The sequence below is a fragment of the Macaca mulatta genome, chromosome 5 (assembly GCF_049350105.2).
Source record: "Macaca mulatta isolate MMU2019108-1 chromosome 5, T2T-MMU8v2.0, whole genome shotgun sequence".
In the NCBI taxonomy this organism is placed as follows: Eukaryota; Metazoa; Chordata; class Mammalia; order Primates; family Cercopithecidae; genus Macaca; species Macaca mulatta.
Genome location: NC_133410.1, coordinates 77,629,489 through 77,640,111, shown reverse-complemented (window position 1 = coordinate 77,640,111; position 10,623 = coordinate 77,629,489).

Below are 10,623 nucleotides of genomic sequence, written 5' to 3'. Positions count from 1 at the left end.
TAGGTATACATACACACAAAAAAATGGAAACAGGGATTTGAATAGATATCTGTACACCAGTGTACACTGTGGCATTATTTACAACAGCCAAAAGCTGGAAACGACTCAAGTGTCCATCGAAAGATGAATGAATAGACAAAAAGTGGTCCAACCAAACAATGGAATATTATTCTGCCTCAAAAAGAAACGAACTTCTGATACTTACTACAGTACGGATAAACCTTGAACATGTTATTCTAGGTGAAATAAGCCAGACACAACAGGATATATATTGTATGACTCTCCTTATGTGAAATATCTAGAATATACAAATTCAGAGACAGAAGTAGATTAAAGATTTACAGGAACTGGGAGGACAGAAGAATGGAGAGTTATTGCTTATCAGTTACAGAGTTATTGTTTATCAGTTTCTGTTTGGGGTGATGAAACAGTTTTGAAAATGGTGATGGTTATACAACCTTGTGAATGTAATTAATCCCACTGAATTGTGCATTTAAAATGGTAAAATAGCAAATTTAATGTTATATATAACCACGAGTTTTAAAAAAAAATGTAATAAGCCAAAAACCATTGAACTGTATACTTTACATGGGTAAATTTGTATGATATGTGAATTATATCAGTATCTACATAATTATATAACCTAGATCTATAATCTATAATTATATCTAAGCCTATTAAAAAGGGAAAAAGTGGTCTTTAAAAAGAAGAAAATGTTGTCATTTGTGACAATATGGATAACCCTGGGAGACGTTATATGAAGTGAAATAAGCCAGGTCCAGAAAGATAAATACCATATGATCTCATTTATACGTGGAATCCAAAAAATCAGATTTCATAGGTGAGTAGAGTAGTGGTTACCAGCAGCTAGAGGGTTGGGAGGGTTAGAGGGATTAGGGAGATACTGTTCAAAGGATATGAAATGTCAGTTAGACAGGTGAAACAAGTTCAAGAGATCTATTGTATTATATATTATGGTAACTACTGTTAATAATTACATATTTGTGTACTTGAAATTTGCTTAAGAGAATAGATTTAGCTTGATTTACCCATTGTTCAATATATACATATTTCAAAATATCATGTTGTACACCATAAATATATACAATTTTGGCCAGTGCTTTGGAAAGCTGCAGTGGGAAGATTGCTTGAGACCCAGGAAATTCAAGACCAGCCTGGGCAACGTGGCAAGACACTGACTCTAGAAAAAATTAAAAATTAGACAGGCACAGTGACATGCTCCTGTAATCCCCATTACTCAGGAGGCTGAGGCAGGAGCCCAGGAAGTCAAGGGTGCAGTGAGCTATGATCGCACCACTGCACTCCAGCCTGGGCAACAGAGTGAGACTCTGTCTCTAAAATAGATAAATAAATAAATAAACAAACATAGGAGTAATTGCTGCAGACATGATCAACAAATTAATGCTTAAATTAGTGGGTAAAAGTTTAGGTAGAGATGGGATATTTTAATAGCCTCAAAGTGTCCCCCCTAACATATTTGTTGATTAAAAATGAAAAAAAAATAGTAAGTTTGCAATGTAGACACCTGTAGACATCATCTTAACCAGGGATCAAGGATAGCATTCCAGTATGGGGACATATCTATATTGCATGCCACTGGATATGAGGCACTAAGAAAGGCACATCACCTCTGATATTCCTCCCAAATCCATAACCCTAGTTTAGCCATGAGACAATATCAGGCATACTCAAATTCAGGGACATTCTACAAGGTACCACTCTTCGAAAGTGTCAAGGTCAGGAAAGACAAAGAAGAACTGAGTGTATTTGTTTGCTAGGGCTGCCATAACCAACTATCACAAATCGAGTGACTTAAACAACAGAAATTTCTTGTCTCACAGTTCTGGAGTCCAGAAGTCCAAAATTAAGGGGCTGCAGGGCTCGTTCCTTGTGAGAACTGTGAGGGGAGGATCTGCTCCTGGCCTCTCTCCCTCGGGCTTGTAGATGGCCATCATCTCCTTGTCTTCACTTCATCTTCATTCATGTCTTTGTACAAATTTCCCCTTTTTATGAGGATACCAGTCATATTGGATTAGTATTGGATTACCACTCTATTGATATCGTTTTAACTTGATTACCTGTATAATGATAGTATCTCCAATTAAGGTCACATTCTGAGGCACTGGAGGGTAGGACTTCCACATATGAATTGGATGTAAGTAAACACAATTCAATCCATAACCCTGATGAACAGATTGGAGGGAAGTTTAAGGAGACATGAAAATGATGTACAATGTAGATTGCTAGAATGGATCCTGGAGCTGAAAAAAAATATTGGTGAAGAAGCTGGCGAAATCTGATAAGGTCTATAATTTAGTTAGTGGTATTATGCTAAGGTTAATTTCTTAGTTTTGATCATTGTACCATGGTTATGTGAGATGTGTTAGCTGTGGGGGAAGCTGGGTGATGAGTGTGTAGGAATTCTCTGTACTATCTTTGCAATTGTTCTGTAAGGCTTTTTTTTTTTTTTTTCAAAATAAAAAAGTAAAGATCTATTCAAGTTTATTTCCCATGAAGGAGCTAAAATATAAAGGCCATCATTTTACAGACAGCATCAAAATGTGGAAAAATTAGTTAGTTTAATCTTATTCCCTGAAAACAAGCCATCTAGTATCTAGTTGTGTTGAGAATTGTCCATATTGTTGAGAGTTAACAAAGAGGGCAAGAGGTAAAAACAACTTTTGATCAAAGCAGAGAGTGAAAATGATGATGTGCTTAAAAAAACTCATATATCCTATGCCAAGTCTTGCATTGCCCTCTCCAATGAATAAAAACCCATCTATATAGTTCATGTGTTTGATTCTTGGGGGAAAAGTTCAGACTGTGGTTAACAAAAGTGACCACTTCCTATATTAGAGTGATGTCTTTCTAAAGAGAATAAAGATAGTATCTCATTCACCTTTGGATTATATACAGGAGGCACTCAAGATATACGTATTTAATTTTTGACATATAATTTTTATAAAGGAAATATGACTTTTGAGGTATTTGTTGAAAACCTAATCACATTAGCACTACGTCCTCTTATGTTTCTTTTCTCTCCCCTTTGCATTCTCTGTCTTCTTTTCTCCCCCCACTCTTTCTGTTTAATTCCTCTGTAAGCCAAAATATCTTTATTTATCTACACTCTATCCTTATATATTTTTTCTTTTACTCCTTTTTTGCTGTAACCATTGCAAGCAGTTTGAAACCCCTAGAGCCTAGGCACCAAGAGTGACAGAGTCACCCATACTGGCATTCAGGTTGTACACCACACCTAAAGGAGAATCAGTCCTATCATAGATGTAAATTAACTCAGATGACAAAGTATGAGTGAGCTCTACAATTTTAGGCCACCCAGCTGAGTTCTGGAGCAGTGGACAAGAGCTGCCTCCTTCATAAACCCTCATCAGCACACACAGAGAATACCCATAAACGTCCTCACTGGCACACACTCCAGCAATTGTCTGCACTCTCTTTCTCTCTCTCTCTCTCTTTTTTTTTTTTTTTTTTTTTTTTAAGAAACAGAGCCTTGCTAATGCCCAGGCTGGAGTGCAGTGGTGCAATCATAGCTCACTGCAGCCTCAAACTCCTGAGCTCAAGTGATTCTCTCACCGGTAGCTGGCACTATAGGCACATTCCACCACACCTGGCAAATTTTTTTTTTTTTTTATTTTTTTTTAGATACTGGGTCTCACTATGTTGCCCAGGCTGATCTTGAATTCCTGGCCTCAAGCAATTCTCCTGCCTTGGCCTGCTAAAGTGCTAAGGTTACAGGCATGAGCTATTGCACCTGGCCTGCATCCTCTCTCGGCCACATTCTGAGCATCTCTTTGTATTAGCTTGTAACTGAACCCAGGTTCAGCTGCTTGCCACTTGAAAGCCTAACACAAGAAGTGAGGTTTGGTGGGAGAAAAAGCAGATTTTCACTGGAAAGCCTGCAAACCGAGAAGATGGTGAACTAGCATTCTAAGGTACCGTCTGAAGTTTTAAAACTTACTATAGGATTTTTAAAGGGAAACTTGGTATGGGAGACATGGGAGTGGTGCAGGCTGCAGGGTCTGTATGTCTTGTTCCAATGGCTGTCTTGGGTAATTGCCCATCTGGAGGTCTGGTTGGTGTTATCTTGAGTTCAACCAGATGATGGCGGACTAATTGTTCACAACTCCCCCTAAGCAGGAGGATTCTGTAGGGGCTTCATGCCTGGGTTGTTTCAAAATTAGCCCCTGAAATTTTAAACAAGCATATAGTTAGAGAAGTATGCATGGTGCAAGGGAGAGAAACAGAGTTTCAAAGTACATTTCAAGGTCATATTTTAAGACCCAAGAAAAAAGTGTTAAAATGCATTCCAAAGCTGAGATGCTTGGTTACAATCTGGTTATTTTCCCAATAATGCTATGTGACAAACAGTCATAAACTGAGAGGCTTAAAAACAAGCAGTTAGCTCTTGTTCATGCATCTGTAGGTGACTGCAATATGGTTGATCCAGGCTGGATTAGGCTGGACTGGACTGGACTGGACTGGGCTGGGCTCCAAGCTTCAGGTTAGGTTCAGGTTTGCTCCACATCTCCTTTCCTCCTGCTACCGACAACTACCCGAAACTTTTTTTTTTTTTTTTTTGAGATGTAGTCTTGCTCTGTTGCCCAGGCTGGAATGCAATGGTGCCATCTTGACTCACTCTAACCTCCACCTCCCGGGTTCAAGTGATTTTCCTGTCTCAGCCTCCCAAGTAGCTGGGACTACAGGCGCATGCCACCACGCCTGGCTAATTTTTTTTTTTTTTTTTTGAGATGGAGTCTGCCACCCTGTCACCCAGGGTGGAGTGCAGTGGCGTGATCTCGGCTCACTGCAACTTCCGCCTCCCAGGTTCAAGTGATTCTTGTGTCTCAGCCTCCCAAGAAGCTGAGATTACAGGCGTGTGCCACCATGCCTGGCTATTTTTTTGTATTTTTAATAGAGACGGGGTTTCGCTGTTGGCCAGGCTGGTCTCAGACTCCTGATCTCAGATGATCCACCCACCTCGGCCTCCCAAAGTCCTGGGATTACAAGTGAGAGCCACCACGCCTGGCCAATTTTTGCATTATTTTTGTAGAGAAAGGGCTTCACTATGTTGGCCAGGCTGGACTCAAACTCCTGACCTCACGTGATCTGCCCCCCTCGGCCTTCCAAAGTGCTGGGATTACAGGCGTGAGCCACCATGCCCAGTGCAAAGCCTTTTTTTCTTATGGTCAAAGACAGAAACACAAAAGTCAAGTTCAAGTATACAAGCACATTTCAAGCTTTTACTTACATTATGTCTGCTAGTAATCCATTGTTCAAAGCAAGTCACTACACCAAGTCCAAAGTTAAAGAACAGGGAACTACCGTGAGGTCATATCAAGGATTTGAATGAATAGTAGGAACAAAGGGGGATAATAAGGACTAATAATTCAATCTACAGACCCCTCATGTTGCTTCTCTTGCTCACATGCTACTCTCAGAAGCCTGAGCCCTACCTGCTGTTGTCTCCTCACCTAGGTGGGGATTGGGAGGAAGGCTGGTTACACAGAAGGCATTCTGCCTGCCTAGGTTCTGGAAATCCCTTGCATAATTCAAGCTATTCAAGAACATACTGCTTACATTATTATTATTATTTTTACTTTTAAAAAGCATAACATATGCTTCACTAAATTCACACCAAGGTATTTCATGGGCAAGGAAGTGGTAGCCCTACAGAGTGAATATAGCCAAGGTCATCAGTTTTCCGTCCAAGATTCTTGAAGGCACATTGAAAACTGGTTCATCTTTGGGCTCTTTATGGCACATAATATACTGTCTGCCCCAATACATGTCTTATGTCTTCATTGCTTGAAATAAGTGAGATTTGGAAAATCTGAATTTTTTTTTTTTTTTGTGACAAGGAGACCTAAATTTTAAAGGTATTTCGTTGATTGATATTTGCCATAGTTCCCATTTGCAACAAATACATTTTTTATCCTTACTCAAGCAGCAAATGGGTCTATGATTCTGCAAATCCATTGACTATGTTTTTTTAATTACAAAAAAGTTCCCCTTGAAGTCTGGTTGTGGGAGAAGCTTGAAAACTTTCAGTTCTTGCCTAAAGTGAAGTCAAGCCCTGATAAAAGAGAACTGATGGATCTGTGACCATTTGCTTAGATAACCTCTAAGAATAGCTTATTCATGATGTGAGAACAATCATTTGCCCCTTCGTGGGGAAGTTTCAGTCAAGAAATTATGAATTAACATAATTATTTCCCAGAGATTGTAGAAGTGCTTAAAGAGACAAATATTTGTTTATCTTACACAGTATTTTAAAATCATCTAATTCTCTACTAAAAAATTCTATTAAAAGAAAATAACACTAAATAGAACAGTGGTTAGCAGGGGTTGAGGGGAGGGGAAAGGGGACTTACTGCTTAATGGCTATAGAGTTTCAGTTTTCAAGATGAAAAGTGTTCCGGAAATGGATGGTTGTAAAGGTTAGACATTATGAATGTACTTAACACCATTGAACTGTACACTTAAAATGATTAAAATGGTAAACTTTATGTTATGTGTTTTAACACAATGAAAATTTTAAAAAGAAAATATCACTGAAAATATTAAGAAAATAAACAATTTCCTGTGCTTTCAAAAAATTTTCCCACCCTTAGGGAGAGCATTAGGTCAAATGTGACCTAATGCATGAGGGGCTTAAAACCTAGATGACAGGTTGATAAGTGCAGCAAACTACCATAGTACATGTATACCTATGTAACAGCCCTGCATGTTCTGCACATGTATCCCAGAATTTAAAGTAAAAAATAATAACAATAAAAATCCCACCCTTACACACACACACAAAAAAAAAAAAAAATAGAAAAAAAATACCCTCTCCTAAAAGTTACCACTGGGACTAATAATTCAATCTACAGACGCTTCATGTTGCTTCTCTTGATTACACGCTATTCTCAGAAGCCTGAGCCCTGCCTGCTATTGTCTCCTCACCTAATAGGGATTGAAGGATGACTGGTCACACAGAAGGCATTCTGCCTGCCTAGGCTCTGGAAATCCCTCTCAGATGGGATAGTTTCAGTGCATAGTTTAAGTGCTACTTATCAGAAAGTTACTACTCTTTAAACACTTACTACTTAATACATGTGAAAATATATCTTCTTATTGAATTTAATCCATACAAATGCTGAGCAATTTAATAACTCTTTGGGATAAAGGAGGGGTATAAGTTTAAAGCAGAGTATTCAACATTGAATCTGATTTTTAATAAAAATGAATATGGTCAAGCCTGTGTAGTCAATTACGTTTATATTGGTTTGCTTACACTTTTAGAGTGCAGGTCTAGGCTTGCTAGTGGCAAAGCTCCTGAAGTGCCCAAGTACAGAAAAGAGAAAATCCTGTGTCCAGTGCTTAACCTAAGTGTATTAACAAAGTCACACTGAAAATCATTAACTTCCACTTAAAGCCAAAATATGCATATGATATCTATAGTGACCAATTCCTAGAAGAGATGCAGAATGAATTAGGTAAGAGATGATCTCTGCACTTCTGAGAGAATCTCCTGGAATGTGTGTAAGGAGTTCAGCACTGTGCATTTGTAATGAATGCTCTTTATTGTAATATCACTCTACAATATGTATATTAAATAAGGCAGCTGCGTAAGAAAAGCATTGAGACACATTGTGATTCTGCAAGCCAATCTTTGCCTTCCTTATATTTATTTGTATGTCACATTATATTACTTTATCATAATGATGTCAAATGTGCATCTACCATATAACTAATATTTATTTATAATATTTACTTAATTAGTATTGATACAGATAATTACCATCCTCATTTAGTGACTCCTTGACTTCCTCCCATAAAGCTATGAAGAAATGGAAAGTATCTTCGTAAATGGGGATATTTACATCTATTTCTAACAAAACCTAAAACAAACACCAATTGCTTTATGTATTTAACAGTAGAGACATTTCTTCTTTGCTGCAATTGTTAAAGATATTTAGAAAATAAAGAATCTGGTGAAAGGCCAAGGTGGGCAGATCACTTGAGCTCAGGAGTTCGAGACCAGCCTGGGCAGCAAAGCAAAACCCCATCTCTACTAAACCCTGTCTCTACTAAAAATACAAAAGATCAGCTGGGCAGAGTGGCACGTGCCTGCAGTCCTAGCTACTTAGGAGGCTGAGGCAGGAGAATCGCTTGAACCTGGGAGACAAAGGTTGCAGTGAGCTAACGCCATTGCACTCCAGCCTGGGTGACAGAGTGAGACTCTGTCCAAAAAAAAAAAAAAAAGAAAAGAGTGAAAAAGAAGATAAAGAAATAAAGATTCTGGAGAGTGCAGCACTTTAACTCTCATTGTCCACCCCCACCCCCACAAAGAGTTACTTGGTGTTCTTTGTGTTGATACTAATAGTCTTACATCTCTGAAAAAAAGTTCTTTCTTAAACAGGAACATGCATCATTAATTAAATTATAAGAAAACAATGCTAAGTAATAGAGAAGAGAAAAATCAAAGTAAATGTCATAATAAATGTCAAATGTTTAAAATGTCAAATTTCAAAATGAAATTATATAAATCTACATTAAACATTTGAACATTTTAAACATTTGAAGATCCCTTAGCTTTATACCCAAATTAAAATTAATCAGACTGATATCAAAGGACAGTTTGGATGACAGTAAAAGAGGCATCCAAATATGAAATACGAAAGTCCACTTCCATAAAATCTATGAGTTTTCTCACTAAACAATGTCCTCAAAGCCAGTGGAGCTACCACCAATGGATGTGTCATCAGAGACGTCCTAGAGGGAGTGGGGCGCCTTTGCCCTTCCTCCTTCACGGGTTCAAGCTGAGGAAAAGGATTGTCTCCTTCCCCCTTCAAAAGGTGCAAAATGGATTCAGGTCTTGAGAAGAACATGAAGTCTTGACAGTCTTCAAGCCTCTGCTTTACCGGTGCACAGTAACAAAAGTGAGTTCTCTGAGGGAACAATTAACTTCTATAAATCATCAATATTTACTACTCTTCACCATTTAGAAGAGGCTTTTCCCTTGGAGCTTACTAACAATGGAAAAGTTATTTCATGCTATGTAAATATGAGATTCCCTCATATGTGATATATGGTAATATATGCATCCTTCTTTCTATGTAAAGGAAGCAGGACCTCCGAACCTCCTTGGGCAGAGAACTGGGTGACTATTATATGTTTTACAAGAAAGTAAATCCGCCCAATTTAGTCTACTAAACCAATCTGCATGTAATAACAGCTACCATTTATTGAATGCTTACACTTGTGCCAAGCAATGTGACAAGTGCTTTACAAGAAACATCTTAGCAAATCTTCCCAAGATGGGATTACTGTTTTTTATTTACAGATGAGAAAATTGAGGCTATGAAGAGTTAAGTAACTTGCCCTGTGGTCATTGACCCAGTAAAGGGTAAAGACCAGATTTGAACCCCTGGTCCGTGTGATTCTGAAACAGGAAAAGTTCCCTCATCCCCCTCGCAGGGCATGCGATGGGGGTGTCACTCAATTCCTCAGTGCCCCACTGCTCAAACCTCTAGGGGAAGGGCAGGTTGTGGGGCTCTGACCCCACAGCAGCATATAGGGGTGAATGTTTACAGCTCCTAAAGGCCCACTTGGCGTTGTTACAGGGTGCTCTTTTAGTTTATGTACGGCTTGTGTTAGCTAGCTCAATTAGACTTCCTGCCTTATCGCAAGGAGAGGGCTTTCTGTATCCTGAGGTTTCTTGCCTTGGTGTACCAGAAGAATCGGATCCCACGTGGGCTTGGAGAATGAGTGCAAGGTTTTATTGAGTGGAAGTAGCTCTCAGCAGACGGGGACGCCAGAAGGGAGATGGAGTGGCAAGGTGGTTTTTCCCTGGAGTCCAGCTGCTTAGCAGCCCAGATCTCCCCTGACCACCTGGGGCCAAAATCTGCATCATTCCACTGGTGGATGGCCTGCTGGTTGATAGCCTGCCTGCATCTGTTGGTGTGCTCTTCCCCTGGCATACTTCTATGCGCATCCAGTTGCTTGTGTATTCCTCTCAACACCCGCCAACGTGTTCCTCTCAATGCCCAGCTGCTTGTGTCTCTGCCTGGTCTCAGGGTTTTTATAGGCACAAGACAGGGGTGTGGTGGGCCAGGGTGGTCTTGGAAAATGGAACATTTGGACCGGAAGGCAGGAGTGCCTATCCTCACCTAGGTCCGTGGGCACAGGCCCAGGGGTGGAGCACTAGCCAGGAACCACACCTTTCCCTTCCCAGCACTTCCCTGCCCCACTCCCATGTCAATTCCAGTAATGATATACTTTTCATTATTTCAGGTTGCTTCTTAAGTCTACTTTATGCAGTGGGCTGTGGTGACATAAAGATATTCATTGAGAGACTACCATGGTATACCATGTGTCCTAGGACTAGACAATTTGTTCCTCAGTTTTCTGATTTTAAAATGAGGATATAAAGATTCCTTCCTCACAGGGTAGTTGTGATTATTAAATTAATTAATACATGAAAAATGCTTAGAATAGTACATAGCACATAATAAATGCTATATAATTGTCAGATATTATTCTGAGTTCCAGGAATCAGAGATATATCAGTGAACAAAACAGATAAAAATCTTTGCT